Source organism: Elaeis guineensis, chromosome 5 (assembly GCF_000442705.2).
Source record: "Elaeis guineensis isolate ETL-2024a chromosome 5, EG11, whole genome shotgun sequence".
Lineage (NCBI taxonomy): Eukaryota > Viridiplantae > Streptophyta > Magnoliopsida > Arecales > Arecaceae > Elaeis > Elaeis guineensis.
This window is the reverse complement of record NC_025997.2, coordinates 255,926-282,439: the sequence shown is the minus strand read 5'-3', so window position 1 is coordinate 282,439 and position 26,514 is coordinate 255,926. Positions and strand designations below refer to the sequence as shown.

General features: G+C 37.6%; 1 pseudogene; it reads right to left on the bottom strand.

Moving 5' to 3' along the window:
* The window catches only part of LOC140857780 (uncharacterized), a 59,437-nt pseudogene extending 37,991 nt beyond the window's left edge, over positions 1–21,446 (bottom strand).
* Between the last annotated feature and the right edge of the window lie 5,068 nt (positions 21,447–26,514).

The following is a 26,514-nucleotide window of genomic DNA, read 5'->3' as shown; positions in this document are numbered from 1 at the left end:
TCATATTTTTACTAAATTTTACCGAAAAGTCACTAATGAAAAAGGATTTTCAATTTAAAATATTCGAAGTGATCATGGAACTGAATTTGAAAATCAAGATTTTGAAAATTTTTATGATGAAAATGGAATTGGCCATAACTTCTCTGCTCCTAGGACACCCCAACAAAATGGGGTAGTTGAAAGGAAAAACAGAACCTTAGAAGAAATAGCCCGTACCATGCTTTGTGAAAGCAACCTTCCAAGATATTTTTGGGCGAAAGCAATTAACACAGCATGTTACATTTTAAATCGTGCTTTGATTAGACAAATTTTAAAGAAAACCCCCTATGAACTTTGGAAAGAAAGAAAATCAAATATTGCATATTTTCATATTTTTGGGTGCCGATGTTTTGTGTTAAATAATGGTAAAGAAAGACTTGATAAATTTGATGTAAAATCAGATGAAGCAATCTTTCTTGGTTACTCCTCCACTAGTAAAGCTTTTAGAGTTTTTAACAAAAGAACTTTAGTAGTAGAGGAGTCCATACATGTTATTTTTGATGAATCTAACGATCTTCCTTCAAGGAAGAATGAGGGTGTTGATGATGCAGATCCTCTAATAGAAGGTATGAAGGAGATCACTCTGAAAGATTCAACAACTCCAGAGGACGAGGAACAAGAAGACAAACAAGATGAGAGAGGTGAAGAAATTCAAGAACAACCTCAAGGTACAAATGACCTATCCAAGGAATGGAGGTATGTTCACAATCACCCTAAGGAGTTAATTATTGGTGATCCTATGCATGGGGTAAAAACTCGTTCTTCATTTAGAGATGTATTTAATCATTGTGCTTTTGTATCTCATCTTGAACCAAAAACTATTGAAGAAGCTGAAAATGATCATAATTGGATCAATGCAATGCAAGAGGAACTTAATCAATTTGAAAGAAATAATGTTTGGACTTTAGTATCAAGACCTAAAAATTATTCAATAATTGGCACAAAATGGGTCTTTAGGAACAAATTAGATGAGCATGGTAATGTAATTAGAAATAAAACAAGATTGGTTGCTAAAGGATATAATCAAGAAGAAGGAATTGATTTTGATGAGACCTTTGCACCTGTTGCTAGATTAGAAGCCATTAGACTTCTACTTGCATATGCTTGCTTTATGAAATTCAAATTATTTCAAATGGATGTCAAAAGTGCATTTTTAAATGGATATATTGCTGAAGAAGTCTATGTAGAACAACCCCCGGGATTTGAAAATCATACTTTTCCTAATCATATTTTTAAATTAAATAAAGCTTTATATGGATTAAAACAAGCACCTAGAGCTTGGTATGATAGGCTAAGCAAATTTTTACTAAATAATAGTTTTTCAAGAGGTAATGTAGATACAACTCTCTTTATTAAAAGAAATCAAAATGATATGTTAGTAATACAAATTTATGTTGATGACATAATTTTTGGGTCTACTAATGAATCTCTTTGTCAAGACTTTGCTAAGCTCATGCAGGGGGAGTTCGAGATGAGCATGATGGGAGAACTTACCTTCTTCCTCGGACTCCAAATCAAACAAACAAAAGAGAAAATCTCCATCACCCAAAGCAAGTACACCAAGAAACTACTCAAAAGATTTGGAATGGAGAACTCCAAACCAATTGGCACACCAATGAGCCTCTCATGTAAGCTTGACAAGGATGATGAAGGTAAATGTGTAGACTTAAAATACTATAGAGGTATGATTGGCTCTTTATTATATTTAACTGCAAGTAGGCCTGATATCATGTTTAGTGTTTGTTTGTGTGCTAGATATCAATCTAATCCTAAAGAATCTCATTTGAATGCTGTTAAAAGAATCCTTAGATACTTGAATGGTACTCAAACTCTAGGGTTATGGTACTCTAAGGACTCACTAATTGATTTATTAGGGTATTCAGATGCTGATTTTGCTGGATGTAGATTAGATAGAAAAAGCACAAGTAGAACTTGCCAATTTCTTGGAGTTAACCTAATCTCCTGGTTTAGCAAGAAAAAAAATTCGGTAGCACTGTCTACGGCTGAGGCCGAATACATTGCAGCCGGAAGTTGTTGTGCTCAAATCTTGTGGATTAAGCAACAACTCAAAGATTTTGGAATCAAACTTAATGAAACACCAATAAGATGTGACAACACAAGTGCCATAAATCTATCTAAAAATCCAATTCAACACTCAAGATCCAAACATATTGAAATAAGACATCATTTCATAAGAGAACATGTTCAAAACAAAAATATAATTCTTGAATATGTTTGCACTGAAAATCAATTAGCTGATATCTTTACAAAGGCCCTTAGTGAGGATAGATTCTGTGAAATTAGGAGAAATCTAGGAATTCTTGATCCTTATGCCTAAATATTTCTCCAATTCCAAAGATTTGATGTCAAAAATTTTTTGAGCTCAATTTCCATCATCTCTCTTGGTCCTAAAAGCTCAAGATTATCATTCTCACAACTTGTCACTGAACAAAATTCCTTCTCCCAAAATTTTAAATTTTTTCAGAATTTATTCATATTTTTTTTGATTTTTTGAGTTTCATGAGTCGACCCCCTAGGGTCGACCCTAGGGCATACTTGAAATTATTGCCAACTTCCCATGGGCTCTTCCTTTTAACTTGAAGCCTGTTCATGAGCTGACTCATCTCTTCATCTTCCTCCCTTCAAGAACCGTCATCCTCATCCTCATTCTCTCCAAAACCAAGGATCTAGCTCAAGATTGTTCTCCCTTCTCCTCTCCACCACAAATCATCGCCTGGGAAAGGAGATTTTTGCGTCTTTCCCCTTTGATTGAAATGGTTGGAGCGTGCCCTAGCCTCCACCATTCTTCTCAAAACCGCCTCTTCTCTCCGCCAAAATCCTTCTCCATCCTTTTGTAGCCCTTCTTCCACTCATCTACTTGATCCTCCGAGTCTCTCTGCCTGCTGCTGTGGTGAGAATGGCTCCAAAGATGAAGCTCCCTCAGAGAAAAAAGTCGGTCCGTGAGCTAGAAGAAAATATCCGTAGAAAAAGGTAAGCTGCTCAGTCCTCCACTGCTCCCACTCCGGCTTCTGTGTCAGCTCAAGGTCCCTCTCAGTCTTCCCTTAGCCCCAGTAAGATCCCTCTATCTGATAGAAAAGTTGAAACCAGAAAGAATGTTGATTTTAGATTCTTTGAAAAAGAGGGTTTCACCTTTGGAACAAAGATTAAAAACCAGGGTTGGGGTTTCTACTGCTCTCTCAAGGAAGTCACTTTTGTAGACCTAGTTAGAGAGTTTTATTAAAATTTGCAATATGGGAATGGAACAGTGACTTCTACAGTCAAGGGAGTTGATATTTGTTTGGATCCTAGTATTTTGGGAGAGATACTACATTTGTCCTGTGAGGGATACTCTTATATGGAACTCCCAGTGAAGGAAGAGGGGATCAGTGTTATTTTAGGAGGTACCTACTCGGGAAGCTTGAATAAATTGGAAGCCAAAATTTTATCTATTGAAATGAGGATCTTACATCAATTGGTGACCAAGCTCTTCTTCCCTAGGAGTGGTAGGCATGACCTCCTATCTAGCAGAGATATTTGTATAATGTTTCATGTGATCACTCAAACCCCCCTAAACCTCCCTGCATTAATGATTGAGGCCATGAGAGAGACATTGAACAGATCCAAGGCACATCTTCCTTTTGGTATGGCCCTTACTCGAGTCTTCAGGAGGTTTGGAGTCAGTTTTGAGGGGGAGGCATCTGCTAAGCTTTCTCATGTAGACACCATCAACCAACACACTCTGCATCGCATGGGATTTACAAAAACTGATGGTGGTTGGATCAAGGGTTCTGAGGAGAGAGCTGAGGACAGAGTAGAAGACAGAGCTGAAGAAGAAGGTCCATCATCTCCTATCCATGACTTCAGGACAGCATCTCCAGATATCCAGTTCATTCCAGACCCAGAGGCTGGCCCTTCAGAGTTCACCAGGAGGCACACACCAGTACATCAGCCAGAGAGCAGAGCACCTCCTTCAGAGTTCAGATTGGCTGATGATCAGATCGAGCAGATCTCAACATGTGGCTTCCTTACTATCTCGACAGTGGAGCACTAATACATTTGCACCAGGGTCTACTTCATTAGATTCATCTGATCAGACCTTGATTCCCCATATCTCCACTGTGTTTCAGTTGATCTCAGATCAGTCTATTCGGATTCAGCAGCTCGAGGATACCGTTTGGAGACTGACTAGGAGAGTTCTTGACTTGCAGGGGCAAGTCTTAGCTTTGGCCCATCCTCAGCCACAGGAGAGCACTATTGAGGTCACAGACCTTACTGCAGAGGCTGGCAGGCTCAGAGGTGCATTGGAGGGTGGTTATGAGTTATTGAGGAGAGAGATCAGAGGCTCGAGTGAGCATGCATCTACTCAGTTCACTGCTCTACTTCAGTCTGTTTCGAGAGCACTGAACGTTCTTGATTCCATCAGACTCACTCTTTCTGTCCAGTCCTTGGCCTCGCAACGTTCTCAGCCTCCTAGTTCATCTCGCTCACCTGCTCGTGCCAGAGGCAGACGGGGTAGAGGACGTTCTTCTGGTCGAGATCCATCATCTCCTCATCCTATCTCTGATGACTCCGATCCATCTAGTCATGATCTTTACTAGATCCTAGGTGTTAGTCTCTTGTTCTTTCTAGGATCTGTATTTTGGGGCCATGTAATGATATTAGCTAGCTGACTTTTATGTTATGAAACTTATATTGAAACAACTATGGTTTTAATCATCTTTTACTTATATATCTACTCTTTGTAATGATGTCAATCATCTTTTGATTATATATCTTCTCTTTGTTGAAACAACTTCTCTTTGTTGATGATCCATATCTATGGTAATCTACGGCATACTTTGGTTAATGATTGCTGTATTAAGGGGGAGCAAACATTAATGATTAGCTCTTGAAGTTTGAAGAAACACTAAAGAGAAAACGTATTCAAAAAAAGAGGGGGAGTTAACAATGTTTGATGATGTCAAAAAGGGAGAGAAATTAAAGAAAAAGAATCCCATCAAAAGCAAAATTATAAATTATGAGAAATTAAAGAAAAAGAAACATATCAAAAGAGAACTTAAAGAAAAAGAAACATATCAAAAGCAAAATTATAAATTATTAAAAGACTTGAAAATAAAATGAATGAATTGGGGAGAAATTAAAGAACAATATCAAAAGTAAAATTATTAAATGACTTAAAAATACAATGAGTAAATTGCTAAGTACAATGCAAATGAGCAACCTTTAAAATTACTTCTTTAAACATGCTCTGATTTGCTTTAAAATTTAACTTGCTCTGATACATCTTAAATTTAACATACTCTGATATACTCTACAAATTAATTCTTAGACATGCATTGGTACACTCAATTATTTTTGCTCTGATACTAAAACTAAATAATCAAATGAGAATGAGCAAATTTTCAAAATATAGCTTGCTCTGATAATAAAAATAAATTTTCTGCTCTAACACCAAAATCACATAATCCAATGAGCAAATTTTCAAATCATTAAGCAAATGGCCAAACTATTTTTGTATATGACCATTTGTATCTCATGCCAAAAGAATCAATATTCTTTTCAAGCATATGCACTCATAATGCATTCTTTTAAAATTCATGCTTCACATAAAGGAACTTTGTTACTATGAAATTCAAGCATATGCATTCATAATGCATTCTTTTGAAATTCATGCTTCACATAAAGGAACTTTGAAATTCAAGCATATGCACTCATAATCCAATGAAGTCTTTATGAACTTTGTTACTAGGAGGAGAGGAGCAAAAAGGACTATGAAGGGAGATGCCAACCAGTAGGTTGAGTAGACTCCTAATGCCCCAGTCACTTAGGCAAACACTGCTAGAGTTTGCAAAGTGGTGGCTTAGCTTATTATTCAACAATAGTAAATACAATATGCTCCTTAACCTACATCATTTTTAAAATCATATTATGAGAGGTTTAGAAGGCTCAACCCACCACTATTTGAGGGTGAACCTGACCCTCCGGTTGTGAAGATCTAGATTCAAAAAATGAAAAAGATGTTTAATGCACTACAGTATCCTAAGGATATGAAGGTTAGGATAATCATTTTCATACTAAAGAAAATGTCGAGTTTTGATGGACTGCAATAAGGGTTGCATATAAGCATGTCGATGACTAACTAACATGGGAGGAGTTTAAGAAAATATTTTATGATCAATATTTTTCTAAGTCAAAGAGATTAGTAAAAGAGAACGAGTTTTAGCTTTGAGATAAAAAAATGATATGATAGTACTAAAATATGCAAACAAATTCAACAAGTTAGGCTATTTTTGCTCCTAGCTCATGAAGTCCGAAAAAAACAAAGCAAATAGATTTGACCATGGTCTAGAATATAAAATTCAGTCTTGTTTATTCTCTCACCCTTTTAACAACTAGAAGAATGTATGTTATGACCTGACCCAATTGAGCCCTAAACCCAGCCCACAAAAGCACATCAAAAAAAAAAAAAAAATGGACAGCACATGCTGTGCACGTGCTGTGTGGAGGAATTGGACTCCCAGAGGGAGTCCTATTGCGCCTGGCTTCCCGTCAGAGACAAAAGCCGAGGAGGAGTCCGACTCCTCCCCTTGGTCCTCTTTAAAGAGAGGCCTACCCTCCCTTTGGAACCCCCACAGCTCCGGCCACCTCCAGTCATCGGAAGACTCATGTTTGCCTCTTCTTCCCTAGAGAAGCTTTCATCGAGTTCACCGAAGTCAAGGCCATTGATCATCAAAAAAAGGGTAAGAACTCTCTCTAATCCTTCTCCTCATCTTCCAGAATCTATAGGTGTTGGGACTCCGACCGGCAATCGTCGGATTTCTTTGAGAAAAATTATCCCCTGTTTCGGACTGTTTCCACCCCTCTCTTTTTTTGATTTTTCGATGCAGGTGGTCACTACCGACCGTCAGTCTGGGTTTCTTGGGCTGCGCCGTTACAGCCCCGACAGCCACCGGCCAACCCCTTGTCAGACAAGGCTTCCAATCTAAAGAACAAGAAGGGGGACCACGGTCCCCTGTTCTGTTTAAACGAAGGAAGAAGAAAAAGAAGGAAGAAAGAGAAGAAAATAAAAGAAAAGAAAGAAAAAAGAAAAGTAAAGAAAAAAAAGAGAAGAAAAAAAAAGAAAAAGAAAAAGGGAGACTTTCTCTCTCTGTTCTCGCCTCTATTCTCTCATTCCTCTTTTTCTCTCTCTAGTTTCTCTCTCCACTTTCTCTCTCTAATTTTTTTTTCTTTCTAAAAATATTTGATTTCTCTCTCTAGAAATTTATCTCTCTCTACATAGTTTTCTCTTAGAACTTTCTCCATCTTTGAAAAGATTGATGATGAATTTAAATGATCCTAGTGAAGAATTTTGATCTGTGATTGTCGGACAGTGTACTGGCATCCATCTTGATCAAATGAAATATCTTTAGATTTTATCACCCATAATTCTATTGAATTATCCATGTGGTAATTTCAGTATGATTTGATTAAATTTATCTTGATTTGATCAATCAAATTTGTTGAACTATATCGTCTGATTAGTCTAGATTTATCTTCATAAATTTCTCTCTCTAGAATTGTATCCCTCTAGAAGTTTATTTTTTTAGAATTTATCAAAAAAAAAATTTTATTTTGATGAGTTTGAGTGATGATGAGTTTGAATGATTCTAGTGAAAGCATCCTGATCCATGATTGTCAGGTAGTATGCCAACACCTTGATCGGACCATGAATCATTAGATTTGATCATCCATGATCTTGATTTAGCTATGACTTGATTAGATCATTTTGATTTCATCAATCAAAATGTTGGACTGTAGCACCTGATCAATTTGGATTGTACCTTATGAATTCTCTTACCTCTAATTTTCTCTCTCCACTTGATTAATGAATCCAATGAAAGAACCTCGATCTTATCACTTCGAATTTGATTTGATCTGATAGTCAAACTTTAGATCATTTATATCTTAATTAGATTTTGACCAGATAAAATTAGATGATCAAATCAATCTGGACGATGGGATATGGGTGTCCATCAATTCTATCTTTCTTAATTATTCACATCTTTTCTAATTATTGAAATTGATCCTGTATAGCGTTGTGGATGTTTGATCATGGATATCGCGATATGATCTGCGAACAAAATTTTTGAAAACAAATTTATAGAATTATGTGGATTATTGAAATGTATTTGAGATAAGTAATATTTTATTTTTTTTAGATTTATTGATAAATTATAATATATTTTTCTGACATAATTTATGAAATGATGCATAAATTTGATGAATGATATTTTATTATAAAAATATCTTATTTGAAATATTATGGTGAAGCATGATTGAACATATTGATTTTATGATGCATTATATTGATTGATCTTGATACTACATGATTATATATTTTCTTATCGAAATTAAAATATGAAACATGATTTATAAAGAATTCTGATATAAGAATAATATAAATTAACAACCTGACTATATAAAAGACTCCGCCAATGGGGGCATATACATTGGCAATTGATTTATCCTGAGGATTTATGTCATCAGAGAAACTAGCGACATGTCGCCAGAGAGACCAGCGACAAACCGCCAGCAAGACCAGCGATTCTGAAGGACTTTATTATCAGATGATTCGTAGCTCACCACAAGAAGATACGTGGTATTATGATCCTGCTACAGAAAAAATATGATCATAACTCATGGTTGATGAAAAAAACTTAAGAATGAAAAAAATTAAAATCTCGAAAGAAACTTAAATTTTTGAAAAAAAAATAAATTTGGCATAAACTATATTGCATAATTGAAATTGATTTCAAATTGATGAACTCTATATGCTTATTTTCTATAAATGATTATTTACTTTAATGCTTGAAGAAATCTATTGAAAGTGATCATTACTTACTGGGCTGTCTAGCTCATTACCTCCTATTTTACTATTTTTACAGATGTTGAGGAATTATGATGATACAATATATGAATAGAAGAGTGATTAGAAGCATAATCTCCATACTTTTATTTTAGGCTGAAAGTCTTATTAAATTTGATGTAAAGCCTATGGAACTTTGTTGACTTTATTGAGATATTAAAGTTAAAATTTGAATTATTATAAATTTAAATTTAAATTATTGACTAATTATTCTATTGTTATTTTATGATAGTATAATAAGATGCCTTGCATATTTGTGGAGAAAATTTTCTATGAGTATGCGGTGGTTGCCATGACTTTCAGCTCGCGATCTCGGGTCGGGGGCATGACAATTAAAGTGGTATTAGAGCATAAGCAGATAAATTATGAAATATAAATTAGATATAGAATAAGTGTAAGTGGATAGATACTAGGATCATTATGGTATAGATCTATGATGATGTAGTGTGAGAAATCTTTATGATTTTTGGTTAAATATTGAGATTATGTATGAAAGGATTATAAAAAATTATGACATATAGAGTTTGAAATATGGTAGATGATCTATAGATTATGATATAATTAATTTAATTTTCATCAAAAGTAATTACGAAAGAATTGACATGAAAAATTTTATTGTGCATTATGGTTATTAATTTGATCATTGATTATTCAAGTGAATTATAAGTTTAAATTCGATGTGAGAATAATACTATGATATTACTTCTAGTTGAGAAGTTGACTATTATTGGCAAGATAAAAATTTGATGATAAAATATTATTCCAGGATGGACTAAGAAGATTTTTATGATATTTGATTAGAATAATTATCGAAATTGAACTTAATATGTGGATCATGTATAAAATGGCATATTAGGATGCATATTTGAAGATATTGCAAAGAAGTCTATTTCTTATTGTTGAGGTTGTTAATGAAAGATTGCTATCTTTAGGTTAAGATAAAAGATTTGATTTATATTTATTTAAAATTATGGGACCTATGTGAATTTGTAATTTAAAATTTTAAATTTAGGAATTGATATGGAGTTCTTTTACTTTTGTTAATGAGATCTCTGATTGAATCTATTATTAAATAGAGATTTGATTTTTTTTTGAGACTTGTGTGATTGTTATGAAAAGATATTTGATAGATATTAAAGATCCTGATGATAGAATTTTAAAAAAGATAATAATTTGAAATTCTTATATGTTTTGATTATGTCCCAACTTAATGGAGCATCGGAGGATTTTCTCGTTGATTTGATTTATAAAAATTTTGATTTAAAATTATCGTATTGAATTGATATGAGAATTAAGATTTGATTCATATTGATTATAATAAACCTATATGATGGTTTTAAATGTGATATTAGACTCAAGGGTTAATCAAAATTATGGTACACTAGTAAAAGTATGAATGAGAATCAAAAGTTAATCTTTGACTTCAATTAAAATTTAAAATTTTAGATCTTTTCTATTGATAAGATAAAAAAATAATTTGATCAAAATCTTTTGGTGAACCTAAGAAATTTTGATTGCTAGAACAGAGTGCGCAGCGAAAGCATGATGATCTGAATTATTTTGAGTAAGTCAGGAATTAATGTTGACTCTTTGAATTAAAAAATTATGATAGATGATATAATTTCATATAAAAAATTCATTGATATTAGAAAGAATAATATTTTTAAAATTTTGGATTATTTTGGATACCCTTAATGTGATTTTCAAAAGTAGTGCTTCCATCTACTATGCCGTGAAAATATTTAGCATCCTAATTCTAGAATGAGTGGACCCTTGATTTTTTATTTTAGATTTAGAATATTTAGAGATAAATTTTTTTATCCTAGAATTGAATAATTCTCTATTCATTAGAAAGAATTTGAGATTGTTTATCGAATAATGATTTTGATCTTAGATTTTTATACTCAAAAGTTTATCTATAGAGAATGTAGTAAAATTTATTTATGATCTTGTGATAAATTGATTAAATCATGAGCAGTTAAGAATTTTTGGTGAGAAATTTGATATCTTTATCTAGAATTGAGAGAGATTAATTTCGATGATCAAAAATAGTGATATTGATTCTAATCAACATTGGTGATATTGATTTTTTTCTTTATGAAATGATTTAATGATTAAGTTGCATCAAAAATTAAAACATCAAAAGTTTGAGGATGAGATTAAAAAGGTAAATTTTCAACCTTTGAAAGCATGAATAAGAGAAAATATTTATGAATTTTGATTGATTTGGATATCAACATGTGATTCACATAAGTATATTTTCCTATCTTATGATGGGTTGATTTACTAAGAGCAGTTAGTATTTTGAGAAAAAAAATGAAATTCTTATTCAAAAATTAAGATATTATTCTATTTACAAAAAATAGATTTGATTTTTATTGCTCCCTAGATTGATTTTGATGATTACAAAGCAGTTGAAGGGGTACCAATATTTTTTATTTCAAAAAGTCTCTGTGCTCTTCAGGGGCAAAATCATAATTTTACCAAAACCCTGATTTAATAGTATCATTTGGTAGAACAAAAGATTTGTGATCTATTGGCGAAAATTTTATTATTTTTGGACTTGTATTTTTGAAGTTATGCATGTTTGAAATCCATGAGTCGACTCATGAGTCAGCTCATGGCACAATGAGCAGTTTGGCACGCTGAATTTTTGGCTTGGCACGGCCTGTGAGTCGACTCATGAGTCGACTCTCAAAGTATGAGTCGACTCATGAGTCGACTCCTGCAGTTTTAGGCCAAAAGTTACAGAACCCTGTTTTCTGGTTGCTTCAACAGAGGTCGACTCATGAGTCGACCCCTGAGGCATGAGTCGACTCATGAGTCGACCCCTGTGATGGGATTTTTCCATAATGGCTAATTTTTAACCCGTTTTAAGTTCTTTAAATGCTCATTTAATATGGTCTAACGGCTCTTTTTCAGTCTAGAATATTTTTTTCTATTTCTTAAAGCTATAAAAAGGATTCAAAAGGTGGGAAACAAGTAAGAGATTAAGAAGAGAAAGGAAGAGATTAAAAAGAAAAAGAAGAGCATTCAAGAGCATTCAAGAGCATTCAAAAGAGAAAGAGTTTCTCAAGCCAACTTTTCAGCCCTAATCAAGAGCTCATTTAAAGCTTTCAAGAAGCCATCAATCCAAGCTCACCAACTCCTCAAGTGCTCAATCAATTCTCCATCCACTTTGAGGAAATCCAAAAAGGGGCTTCTTCTTTTAAGTAAAGTGTATTTAAAGTTATATTCGCTCATTAAAGGGGCTTTTCTTGTACTTATTTGTGCCATAAATTATTTTACTCATTTTGAGTGATTGATTTTATTTTGGAGGTGTTCCAAAATAAGGGAAGGTTGATCCGAACCTAGAATCAGAATGTATTGGGTTGGCTTGTACCCAGGAAATAAGTGGACTAGCTTGGGATAGCTAGTGTCGGAGTTTCCGACGTTTGTATTCGGGTTGAATACAAGTTTAGTGGATTGAAATTTCCAAGTAGGAGCTTGAGGAGTGGATGTAGGTGCAAGGTTGGCACCGAACCACTATAAATCCTTTTGTTTGTGGTGTGCATTATTACTTCTCTTTAACTCTTCATTATTTCCTTGCATTCTTGCTTTAGGCAATTAATCTTGAACTAAGGTTATTCTTCTCATTCATTTAGCTATTGACAAACATTTTTCATAAGTCATTAGTTAAGCTTAAAATTTTTAGAAACCCAATTCACCCCCCCTTGGGTTGCATAGCTGGGCAACAATTTTAATTCGAGTCATGAGATATTGAACATTATTTTTATAGAAAATGAGATCATGATTTTGAAATAAAAATCTTTGAGATATTGATTATGCAAATAAGAAAATAAATAGTTTTGATTCAGATCAACACTTGACATATTGACCTTTCTCTTATGAAACGATTCAAGAATAGATTTGCATTAAGAATTAGAATATTGAAATATTTGTGGGTGAGATTTTTACCTTAAATCTCAAGTAAGAAATTATGAAGATTTAATCAAGAAAAATTTTGAGGATGAAATTTTTTTTAGAGAGAAAGAATATTATCACCTGACCCAATTGAGCCCTAAAACCAGCCCACAAAAGCCCATCAAAAAAAAAAATGGATAGCACGTGCTGTGTGGAGGAATCAGACTCCCAGAGGGAGTCCTATTGCGCCTGGCTTCCCGTCGGAGATAGAAGCCAGGGAGGAGTCAGACTCCTCCCCTTGGTCCTCTTTAAAGACAGGCCAACCCTTTCCTTGGAACCCCCACAGCTCCAGCCGCCTCCCATCGTCGGAAGACTTATTTTTGCCTCTTCTTTTCTTAAGAAGCTTTCATCGAGTTCATCGAAGTCAAGGCCGTTGATCATCGAAAAAAGGGTAAGAACTCTCTCTAATCCTTCTCCTCATCTTTCAGAGTCTATAGGTGTTGGGACTCCGACCAACAATCGTCGGATTTCTTGGAGAAAAATTATCCCCTATTTCGGACTGTTTCCACCCCTCTTTTTCTTTGATTTTTCGATGCAGGTGGTCACTACCGACCATCGGTCTGGATTTCTTGGGCTGCACCGCCACAGCCTCGATAGCTGCCAGCCACCCGTGTGCCGGATGGGGCTTCCAATCCAAATAACAAAAAGGGGGACCACGGTCCCCTGTTCTGTTTAAACGAAGGAAGAAGAAAAAGAAGGAAGAAAGAGAAGAAAAGAAAAGAAAAAAAAAAAAAAGAAAAAAAAGAAAAAAGAAAAAAGAGAAGAAAAAAAAAAGAAAAAGAAAAAAAAAAGACTTTCTCTCTCTGCTCTCGCCTCTGTTCTCTCTTTTCTATTTCTCTCTCTCCAATTTCTCTCTCCACTTTTTCTTTCTAAAATTTTCTCTCTCTAAAAAGATTTAATTTCTCTCTTGAGAAATTTATCTCTCTCTACATAGTTTTCTCTTAGGAGTTCCTACATCTTTAAAAAGATTGATGATGAATTTAAATGATCCTAGTGAAGGATTTTGATCTGTGATTATCGGACAGTGTACTGACATCCACCTTGATCAAATAAAATATCTTTAGATTTTATCATCCATGATTCTATTGAATTATTCATGTGGTAATTTTAGCATGATTTGATTAAATTTATCTTGATCTGATCAATCAGATTTGTTGAACCATATTGTTTGATTAGTCTAGATTCATCTTCATGAATTTCTCTCTCTATAATTGTATCTCTCTAGAAGTTTATTTTTTTAGAATTTATCAAAAAAAAATTTATTTTGATGAGTTTGAGTGATGATGAGTTTGAATGATTCTAGTAGAAGTATCTTGATCTGTGATTGTCAAGTAGTATGCCAGCACCTTGATCAGACCATAAATCATTAGATTTGATCATCCATGATCTCGATTTAGTCATAACTTGATTAGATCATTTTGATTTCACCAATCGAGATGTTGGACTATAGCACATGATCAATTTGGATTGTACCTCATGAATTCTCTCCTTTGATTTTTTCTCTCCATTTGATTCATGAATCCAATGAAGGAACCTCGGTCTTATCACTTCGAATCCGATTTGATTTGATGGTCAAACTTTAGATCATTTATGTCCTAATCAGATTTTGACCAGATAAAATTAGATGATCGGACCAATCTGGACGATGAGATATGAGTATCCATTAATTCTATCTTTCTTAATTATTCACATATTTTCTAATTATTGAAAGTCATACTGTATAGGATTGTGGATGTTTGATCATGGGATATCATGATATGATCTGCGAACAAAATTTTTAAAAAAAATTATAGAATTATATAGATTATTGGAATGCATTTGAAGTAAGTAATATTTTATTTTTTCTAGATTTATCGATAAATTATAATATATTTTTCTGACATAATATGTGAAATGATGCATGAATTAGATGAATGATATTTTGTTATGAAAATATCTTATTTAAAATGTTATGATGAAGCATGATTGAACATATTAATTTTATGATGTATTATATTGATTGATTTCGATACTACATGATTATATATTTTTTTATCGAAATTAAAATATAAAATATGATTTATGAAGAATTTTGATATAAGAACAATATGAATTGACAAGCTGACTATGTAAAAGACCCCACCAATAGGAGCATATACATTGGCAATTGACTTATCCTGAGAGTTTATGTCATCAGAGAGACCAATGATATGTCATCAGAGAGACCAATGACAAACTACCAGCAAGACCAGTGGTTTCGAAGGACTTTGCTGCCAGATGATTCGTAGCTCACCGTAAGAAGATACGCGGTATTATGACCCTGTCACAGAAAAAATATGATCATAGCTCATGGTTGATGAAAAGAACTTAAGAATGAAAAAAATTAAAATCTCGAAAGAAACTCAAATTTTTGAAAAAAAATAAATTTGGCATAAACTATGTTGCATAATCGAAATTGATTTCAAATTGATGAACTTTATATGCTTATTTTCTATAAATAATTATTTACTTTAATATCTGATGAAATCTATTGAAAATGATCATTGCTTACTAGGCTGTCTAGCTCATTACCTCCTATTTTATTATTTTTACAGATGTTAAGGAATTAAGATGATACAAGATATGAATGGAAGAGTGATTAGAAGCAAAATCGTCATACTTTTATTTTAGGTTTGAAAGCCTTATTGAATTTGATGTAAGGCCTATAAAACTTTGTTGACTTTATTGAGATATTAAAGTTAGAATTTGAATTGTTATAATTTTAAATTTAAATTATTGACTAATTATTCCATTATTATTTTATGATAGTATAATAAGATGCCTTACATATTTGTGGGGAGAGTTTTCTATAAGTATGCAGCGGTTTTCATGACCTTCGGCTCATGATCTCAGGTCGGGGGCATGACAATGTGCTAGAATGAGCTTTGAAAGTTGAATTAGATATTAAAAGATCGAAACAAGAAAGGGAGGATAGGAAGAGGTCTAGACCAATGGGAATTTAGAGTGATAAATATGAAAACTTAGAGAATAACTCTAAAAAAAAAAGGAAGCACAGACTTGCATCTATTGCTATAAAAATTATGATGGATCTTGTCTTAAGAAGCTTGAAGCATATTATTAGTGTGGCAAATGGGGGCATTTGGCATGGGAATATCCTAGTAAGAAAATAAATGACTCCAAAGCCATTGGCTTAGTTGAATAGGGACAAAGAGGGAATGCACAAATATCTGCCTTGACTCTATAAGATACTACGATAAGCAATAATATAGCAACACGTACAATTTCAATCAACTTAAGAAGATGCCTGTGTGATTATTGATCATAGCTTTTCTCGTTCATTTATAGTTTACTATATCTTTGAATTATATATTTTAGAAACTAGATGAGCCACTTCTATTATAAAGTTATTCATGTCAAACTTGTATATATAAAAAAAATTGCATTACTTAAAAGATGATGCTAGTTAATAGGAAATAGTTTAGAATATGAGACCTAGAAGCATATTTTAGATCAAAGTTGCATGGTGAAAGTATGGTGAAGATTATTTGAAGACCAAGCATCCATACTTGTCTGTAAATAAAGATATATCAAGTTTCGAGGATGAAACTCTTTTAAGGGGAGTAGAATGTGATAACATGATCTACCACATGAATCTCAAAGCAGTCAAAAAAAATAAAGGAACGAAGACTCTCAATGAAAGTCTTCTTTTCCATTGAATCCGACATGAAATCGATCTCCTAGGGCTACCAAAAATTCTAGAAAATCTCCTTAAAATCTCCCTCTCCCCCTCTAGAGCAATCCACGACGAGCATTGGTCCTCTTCCTCTCTTCTTCCATCCTTTTCTTCCTCATTTTGCTAATTTCCCTAGCACCATGTTCGCTGGAAATCAGAGTCAGAGATGCCATCAAAGCCCAAAAGAAAGCTTTGATCCTTTTCTTCTCCTTCTTACCATTGCCTTGGGCACCGTCAACCACTGGCTTCATTGGAAATCCATCACAAAAAGAATCTCCTATTTTTGGCATTATTTTCCTTATTTCTCCTTTCTCTGGCTACCTCCACCACCAGCGATCATCATTGAGGCCTTCAGCCTCTCCCTTGCATTGGTCTCTAGCCTATGCTGGAGCCCCACTTGCCAGTGAATGGGTTGGGACTCGAGGATAATCAAACAAAGGGCCTCGGTTTGGCCTTATTTTGATGCTGTTTTGTTGGTCGACCACTTGCCACTAGTCATCCCTTGCCCCACCACCGTTGAATGCCTGCCACCATCGTCCATCGACTGTCTTCCAGCCACTAGCCACCATAGACCACCAATTCCCTTTTCGTTCAAAAGAAGGAAAAAGAAAAGAAAAGAAGAAGAGAAGAAAAGAAAAAAAAAGGAGAGAGAAGGCTCTCTCTCTCTCTTTTATGTCTCTCTCCTCTTTAAAATTTTTCTCTCCCTACCCTCTCTTTCTATCTCTATCTTTTCCACAGACTCCAGTGTGAACTTGAGAGGATCTTTTGTGAAAGAGATCTAGAAACACTTCAATATTCATACAGTTTGTCAGCCCCAACCCAACCATATCGAGTATCTTTGAAATCAACTTTGGATGAACTCTATTAATCGACCTGCGCCTTAATCCAATATGTGCTTCATGCTTCCTTAATAGAGTGACTTAGATTTGACCCTCGGCTAGGAGGCTCTGAATTATCTGGTGTCCGAATAACCTATTAACCCGACCACCCAATCTATAGTCTCCCATCCTTATGACTGAATTTATTGAATAGAAATTAATTTTATTTTAATATGTTAAATAGGTTCAATAAATTTGTTTAGCAAACTTTGAAGGGCTAAAGCAAATGAAATAACTAGTCCCAACACTTCTTATATAACTTATTTTTGAATTATCGGATGTTTTCAATGTTTCAAACTTTATGAAATATAAAAAGAATATTTGACATCGATGATTCTATATTTTTTTAAATTAAGAATCATGCATATGATATTATGTAAATCATATATTATTATGAAAAGTATGATTTTATAGATATTCTAATATTAATAGTTTATTTATGAACTATGAAGCCTATGTTTATGAAAATCTATATAGTTGTTATGAAAAAACTAATTTCATGATTGTTTCACTTCATGGAGTATGAACTCTATAAAGTCATTAAATGTATTCAATTTATTTATGAAATAAAAATATATATTTTGAGAAAATATGATTTAAAAAGTATGACTACAGGCTCTCAGATAGTAATATATGGCCGTATCAGTAGGTTACAATAGTTGGCATACAGCCTTGGCTAGTGGGTTACAGTAACTTGATACACGGCCCTTGCCAACGGATTATAGTAGCTTGGCATACGGTCCTCATAAATAAATTATAATAGTTAACATACGATCCTCTCCAGTGGGTTGTAGTAGCTTAGTATACGGTCCTTGTCAGTGGGTTATAATAGCTCGACACATGACCCTTGCCAATGAATTATAGTAGCTTGGTATATGGCTCTTGCCAGCGAATTATAGTAGTTAGCATGATGTGATTTTGGCTTTATCACAGATATAAAATGACCATAGCATTTAGTCTGAGAGAATTATTAAGAATTATGATATAGCAAAATGATACATAATTTATAATCTTATCTATAAAGTTAACATGATTTATAAGTTTGTTTATTTTATACATTGAAAATCAAGTTTATGTAAATTGTATGATTTATGTATATACAAGAGTACGATTGATTTATGATATAATGATACTATGAAAGTTTTATCTTATATTGATAATCATCTTCTCTAAATGATTTATTGATGCATGTATAAACTTATGTTTGATTCGGATAAGGTATTATAAGATTTACTCACTGAGCTGATATAACTTATATTTTTTTCTTTTTCTGTCCAGATGAATAAGATTAAGAATGAAGGATGATCCAAAATTGAGAGTCTACACTAGCAAGCGTAGAGATTTTGTAGCTGAATCTTAATTTAGTGGATAATTATGGATTTATAGTTAACTATTTATGAATTTGGAGATATGAATTTTAGTATTTGATATTAGATTTAGATGTTTTAAACCAATATTGGTTTATTTATTTAAGAAATGATGGAATCGAATCTTTTATTATAGTTTATTTGCAATGAATTTTAGCTGATTATGAATGTTGGCTTCACATTATCGAGGGTGACATCTCTCGATAGCATGGTCATATTATATCCCAAATTTGGAGCATTACAGTTTTCTTGATCCAGTTATAAAGTAATAGCTTGCCAGAGTTGATGAAAGCTGATGGTATGTCTCTTCTAAGATTATTTAAGATGGAGCATATTAAACTGGCCAAGCATCTCAAGGATTATAGTGGTTCACCTGTAACCAAACCTATGTTGCTTTGTGAAGTGGTTTTGATGACAGACATCAGCATTTGAAATTTTTGTCGCCTATGGATACTATTAGGAGTAATTTGGAACGGACCAATGATGATGGAGACTTAAGCTTGTTGTGACCTAGCAAGTCCATGTCAGCATCCCTCAGGTGGCCTGATTGTTGTGGTTGGCCTGACTCATAGTCAGGTTGAATGTCTGTTCCGACCTTCGGTTGGAGGATCAGCTGGTCAACCTCCAGACATATCCAATCCTTATTTGGCTAGCATAATGGAACAACCTCTAATCAGCATAACAACTGCAGGTGAGTTAGACTTGGATCAGCCTGTCTAATCGAGTCTTGGTTGGGAAGCTATCAGTCCCAATTTCTAGTTGGCGTGCCACACTCTCTGATCTTTTGAAAGCGGATCAACTAGATCCAAGTATAAAAGGCAGGCACTAACTGGCCACAGCTGTCATTCCTATCTGAGCATAACTGCCTGATTCAGAGAATCATATCGAAATATCCATCTGATCTAGGGAATCTCACCAGTATAACCACCTGATTCGAAGAATCATGATAAAATCATTGTGCTAGATTCAGTTGGCCAGTCTTCCAAAAATAGTTACACAACCATCTTCTCTATAAATGCCAAACCTCAAGGATCTAGATAAGTAATCCTTTTTCCATTAAGCTCAAAACTCTACTTCTCTATTTTTGCATTTTGACTTAAGTATCGGAGGGTCCTCACTAGAGCACCATCCTCTGGTTCAGACTTTTTTGTAGGTTGTTCCAGCACTGCATTCTTTTATCTTCCGACGTCAACCAGAAATCAGCCACAACAGATAGAGGAAGGGCCGAATCTCTGGTCCTATAAAAGAAGCAGACAAATCAAAAACTCTCAATGATGGCTCCATGTAGAACATCCTCTCGATGAACTAATACCTTCACTTTCTGTCAGGTACAGAATGAGATAAATCATTCTGCCCCTTTACCTTCGATGGTGGAAGTTCCCATGCCAGTATAGCAGCCCATAGTGGTGACAGTGGAGCAATTCAATCTGCTTGTTTAGCAGGTGCAGCAACTCATGACTGTTGTTCAGACAGTGATTGAACCTCCATCAGCACCTCAGTCGGTGACTCAAACCCAGATCCCTCCAGTCTAGCAAATGGCGGCGGATTAGACCCATGAACCAAGGAGACAGCGATCTTCAAGTTCTCCATCGAGGCATGATTCAACCCCCGATCGGCAATCACCTTCATGCTCTAAAGTGCATACCAACTTAGATATGGAAGTCGCATGAAGACTTAGAGAAATAGATCGAAAGATCTAGCAGATCTGCAACAACCCATCAGCATCATCCAATGGGTTCGATTCTGAACCACTTTTTGTGGCGAGCATTCTCTAGGAGCCTATCCGACCAAACTTCAAAGTTTCTCAGCTGGAGAGCTACGATGGGACCATAGAGCCCATCGATCATATCAACTACTTTCGAGTAGTTATGCTTCTTCAGGATGCTTCTGACACTATCCTGTGCCAGACCTTTCTCTCCACTTTGAAGGGGGTGGCCCAACATGGGTATTCCAATCTAAAGTCGATCTCTATTCACTCTTTTCGATAGCCAAACCAAGCCTTTGCTACTCATTTCATTACCAGTCGGTGGTAGCATAAGCATTCGGACCACCTCCAGCCTGTCAAGCAGAAGGAGGGCAAGTTCATTTGATTCTACATAGCTCGTTTCAATAGAGCTATATTGAAAGTCCATGGCTTAGATCACTCAGTCGCAATGTCCATCTTGAAGAGCAGCTTATTGATGGGCGACTTCAAAAAGTTGTTGTTGAAGAATTTTCTTTGAAATTTCTCAAAAATGTTGGCTCGAGCAGAGAAATATGCCTGATTAGAAGATTCTTTGGTGGAGGAAACCATCCGAGCAGCCCCAGCTATGAGAAATCAAGAGCAAAGCGGGTCTCACTCACCCTAGCAGAATAGTGAAAATCACCACTGCTCAAGGGCCCCATCAAGGAGAAGGAATGTTTCTTCAAAGAAGAATCATTCACCTTTGAGGCAATTTGGTGATCTTACTCTGTTGAACACTTCAAGGAGAGAGATCTTGATGGAAGTATGAGCCGAGCTGCCTCCACCTCCAAAGATGGGAACAAACCTGGGGCACCGCAATCCAGACAAGTATTGCCTCTATCATCATGACCACGGTCATGATACTGAGGATTGTTACCAGCTCAAGAAGAAAATTGAGCATCTGATCTAAGAAGGAAGGCTAGATCGGTTCATCCAACGACAAAATCCTCCACACCGATATCCTCCAAGGGCTGAATAGCAGCGGCAGAGACACCCCGCATTTCAGTAGCGATAGTGTTGGAGCATGATCCCAGCTCCTCCTACGGACCTTGGGTGCAGCAAAACCAGCAACGAACAGATCTGGAGACTTCTGGACACCATTGAAGGCCCTTGACGAAATCAGCCTGGTTGCTGTCTTCTTCGTCAACCTTTCATTCCAGATGAAGAACGCCTCTGAAATCACCTTTAAAAAATTTAAGATCTGGTACCCAACCAGGTCAGGCCTGGACCGAGGTCTCTTAATTTATAGATCTTGAATCGGGATGTTCTAGATAGGGAAGAAGATAGATGGAGACAGACCTCACAGATCTATCTTGCTGCAGCCTTTCCTGTAGATCTGTTGATGGAGATCTCACCCGCACCTCAAACGACCTCAGATCAACTCCAGATCTGAGAGAGACTTGTATCAACCTCTTTTCAAGAGATTCCAAGTCCTGGACCTGGTACTTGGGTGGATGCAAGAGAGGGAGAGAGGGATCTGGTTGGCGGCTGCAAGAGAGGAGGGGCTAGCGCCTCCTTTGCTTTTCTTTCCTTTTTGGGCCTGGCGGCAAGAAACCCTAGGGTTTCTTACTCTTGGGGCATGGAGAAGAGCTGGAGAGAGAGGGAGAAGAGAGAGAGAGACTTGGGAGAAATGGTTTCTTGTATTCCCTTGGCTTAATCAAATCTACACAAGTACATGTATATATAAACACAGGGTCAAGTGACCCAAACCCAAAACTCTCTTGACCAACTCTATGGGAGATTAGGTTAACCCAAGCCCATGTATACCCATGACTCGACCTAATCTCAACTATCCTGGGCCCAGACCTGGCCCATAAAGAGTTGGTCCCTTGAGGCCCACATAATCTAGATCTCAAGAACCCGAAAGGCCCACAGCCTTTCAACCTAGGGCCCAACTAACCCTAGAGCCTCCATGAAGCCCTCATGAATGATGGACCTTGGCCTTAGCCTTGGTCCCCTGGGCCTTGGGCACACCACCTAGATCACAACAATCTCCACCTTGGTGTCCCAAGGCCTCAACCAGCTCCACTCTGTCCATCAGCCGCATCAGCTCAACACATCTCTGAAAGCTGTCCCATGGAAGTACCTTCGTAAGTGCATCAGTTGGATTCTTCTTGGTGTGTACCTTTACCAGCTCCACCTCGCCATCCTCTACAAGCTCTCTGATCTGATGATACCGAATGTCGATGTGCTTTGTCCTTGCATGATAGACTGAGTTCTGTGCTAATAGAAGTGTACTCTGACTGTCACAGTGCACTCTAATGGCCTCCTGAGTAAGGCCCATCTCCGTCAACAAATCTTTCAGTCAAATTGCCTCCTTAGTTGCTTCTATCAGCCCGATGTACTCTACCTCTATAGTGGATAGAGCCGTGATAGGCTGCAGAATCGATCTTCAAGAAATAGGACCTCCATACAGGCTAAAGATGAAGCCTGTCGTAGACCTCCGGATATTCACATCTCCATCGAAGTCTGCATCTACATAACCACCAATCAGTCCCTGAGCCTCCCTGGACATGTCAGAGTATCCCACTGCACCTCCTCGCTGTCCGTAGCAGATGCCAACTACAACTGATCCTGTCAGGTATCTGAATATCCACTTCAGAGCTCTCTAGTGCTCCCTGCCAAGCTGCGCCATGAACCTGCTAACCTGACTCACTGCATGAGCGATGACTGGCCTACAACAGACCATCACATACATCAAGCTCCCAACTCCTGAAGCATAAGGAACCGTCTCCATCTCCTGAGCCTCCACCTCAGTCTGTGGTGCCATGATCTTCGAGAGTCTGAAGTGATCGGTAAGTGGCAGTTCCACCGGCTTTGCTCCCTTCATCCCGAACCTCTCTAAGACTTTCTATATGTAGCCCCCCTGAGATAGATGCAGCACCCTCCGGGCTTGATCTCTAAAAATCTCCATGCCTAGGATCTTCCTTGCAGGGCCCAAATCCTTCATCTCAAACTTCCGAGATAAGGATGCCTTCAGATCCTGCACAACCTTCCTACTCTTGCATGCTATAAGCATGTCATCCACATACAAGAGTAGGAACACCCTAGAACCATCCTCCAAAGACTGAACATAAACACAGGGATCAAACTCACACCTGAAAAGTCCAATGCTGCGCACATAGGAGTCGAACCGCTTGTACCATTGCCTCGATGATTGCTTCAGCCCGTACAACGATTTTTGCAACAAACAAATCTTTCCCTCTGATCCTGGATCCCTAAAATCGGGTGGCTGCTCCATGTAAATCCTCTCCTCCAAATGCCCATGGAGGAACGCCGTCTTGACATCCATCTGCTCCAGCTCTAAATCCTAAGCTGCTACAATGCTCAGCAACACTCTGATGAAAGTATGTCTGACGACGGGAGAGAAGATCTCGCTGAAGTCGATGCCTTCCTTCTGGGAGTATCCCTTGGCCACTAACCTTGCCTTGAATCTGATACCTCCCTGCTCTGAAGGCCCTTCCTTGCGACTATAGACCCATTTGCAGCCAATGGGCCTCTTCCCCTATGGCAACTGCACCAATCGTCACGTCTGGTTCTGGTGGAGAGACTGCATCTCCTCGGACATCGTCTGGATCCACCGCTCTCTGTCCTGGCTCTCAATAGCCTCCTGATACGTATATGGGTCTCCATTCACTATCACCAGGGCATATGACAGCGTCTTCTCAAAGCCATATCGGTCCGGTTGCCTGATGGTCCTCTTGGGCTTGTGTAAGGCAACACCGATATCAGTCCTCGGTCTAGCTCGCTCCACTGGACCTCTCTGCCTCGATCATCCGTCCGAGTCCTCTCCACTTGTGGAGACACCTTAGGTAGGTTTTCCACCTAAATATCATGTCCTCCAGTAGTACCTGCAAGAGGCAAAATCAAAGAGGTAAGCTATCCAGCAGCGCCCTGCTGGACCTCCTCCTGCTCCTGCTGCTCCTCCATGCCTGCTTGCCTCCGTAGGACCGACTCCTCATCAAAAGTCACATCCCGACTAATGACGACCTCCTTTTCCAAGGGATCCCACAGTCTGTATCCCTTAACTCCTCGCGGATAGCCTAGAAACACCGTCTTGCGTGATGTGGCGTCTAGCTTGCTCTGCTCACCAGCTCCAATGTGCACATAGGCCGTGCACCAAAATATCCGTAGATGGCCCAGCCCAACTATCCTCCCAGACCACACCTCCTCTGGAAGCCTGCCATCCAACCTGGTGTGAGGTGACCGATTGACCAAGTAACCCGCTGCGTCAACTGTGTCAACCCAGAATGCCTTTGGAAGCCCTGCCTGCAGCCTCATGCATCGTGCCTTTTCCAGAAGTATTTTGTTCATCCTCTCGGCCACCCCATTCTGCTGTGGAGTTTCCTTAACTGAGAAGTGTCTCCTGATCCCACACTCCTCACAGTAGTCCTGGAACTCTCTACTGGTGTACTCTCCGCCATTGTCTGACCTCAGACACTTCACGCTCCTCCCCTGCTCCTTCTCCATCTTAGCTCTCCAAATCTTGAACTTGGTGAAGACCTCTGGCTTCTCTCTCATGAAATAAATCCAGAGTTTTCTTGAGAAATCATCAATCAGGGTCATGAAGTATCTGGCCCCATTTCTAGCTGAAACTGGGGCTGGTCCCCACACATTCGTGTGTACTAACTCCAGAGGGACTGCACTGCGGGCTGTACTGATGTTGAACTGAACTCTCCTCTACTTTTCCATCTGGCAAGGCTCACAGATCTCTCCTGTAGCACCATCCTCTAGATCATAGATGAGTCCTCTCCTGCACAACTCCCTCAGCCCCCTGTCACCCATGTGGCCTAGGCGGTAGTGCCACATCCTGTAAGCCCCCTGCTGGTCCTGTGCTGCAGCTGCTGCATCAGACTCTCCGATCACCACAGATCCCTCCATGCGATAGAGGTTATTGTCCAACCTTCTGCCTCTCATCACTACTATAGCTCCATTAGAGATGTTCAGTACTCCGCTTCTAGCCCTATTGCTGAAGCTATATCCACTGCGCTCCAAGTAGCCAAGTGACACCAGATTCTTTTTCAGCTCTAGGATGTGCTTTACATTTGTCAATATCCTCACAATTCCATCAAACATCCTCACCCTGACTGTCCCTATCCCAGCCACCTTGCAAGGATGATTGTCACCTAGAGTCACTGATCCCTCATCTGTCTTGGTGTATGTCGCAAACCAAGACCTGTGTGGTGTGTAGTGATGTGAGCACGCAGAGTCTAGTGTCCACTCCTCTGTGTAATGCCTGTGACCATCTGATACCACCAGTAGATCATCCTCCACCTGCTGCCCAGCAACTGCACTCACTGATTCTGAGCCACTTCTTTCTCCCTTCTTGCTCTTCCATAGTGGATATTCTCGCTTGAAGTGCCCTAACTCATTGCACTTGAAACATTTCACCTCTTTCTTTCCCTTCCTGGACTTGGACCGCCCCGTGGACTTGCTTCTGCCTCTGCCTCTACCTGTCCTCTCCCCTACTGCCAAACCCTCTTGGGGAGTCCGATCTTTGGTCAACTTTTTCCTCTGCTCATTAGACCTCAGCACCGAGACCATGTCCTCATATTCCAGAGTCTCCTTACCGTAGAGCAGTGTAGTCATCAAAGAGTCATATGATCCTGGTAATGAACACAAAAGCAACAGGGACTTGTCCTCCTCATCCAGCTTCACCCCGATATTCATCAACTCCGTGCACAACTGATCGAACCTCTGAATATGGCCAATCACATCAGATCCCTCCTGCATCTGAAGACTGTACAACTTCTTCTTCAGCATCAGCTTGTTGCACATATTCTTCCCCATATACATGGTGTGCAACTTCGACCAAAGACCCTTCGGGGTCTTTTCTTCTAGCACCGAATACAATGCCGCATCCGCCAAACATCCTCTGATCACCGAGCATGCTTTCTTCTCCAACGATGCCCACTGTCTATCTGTCA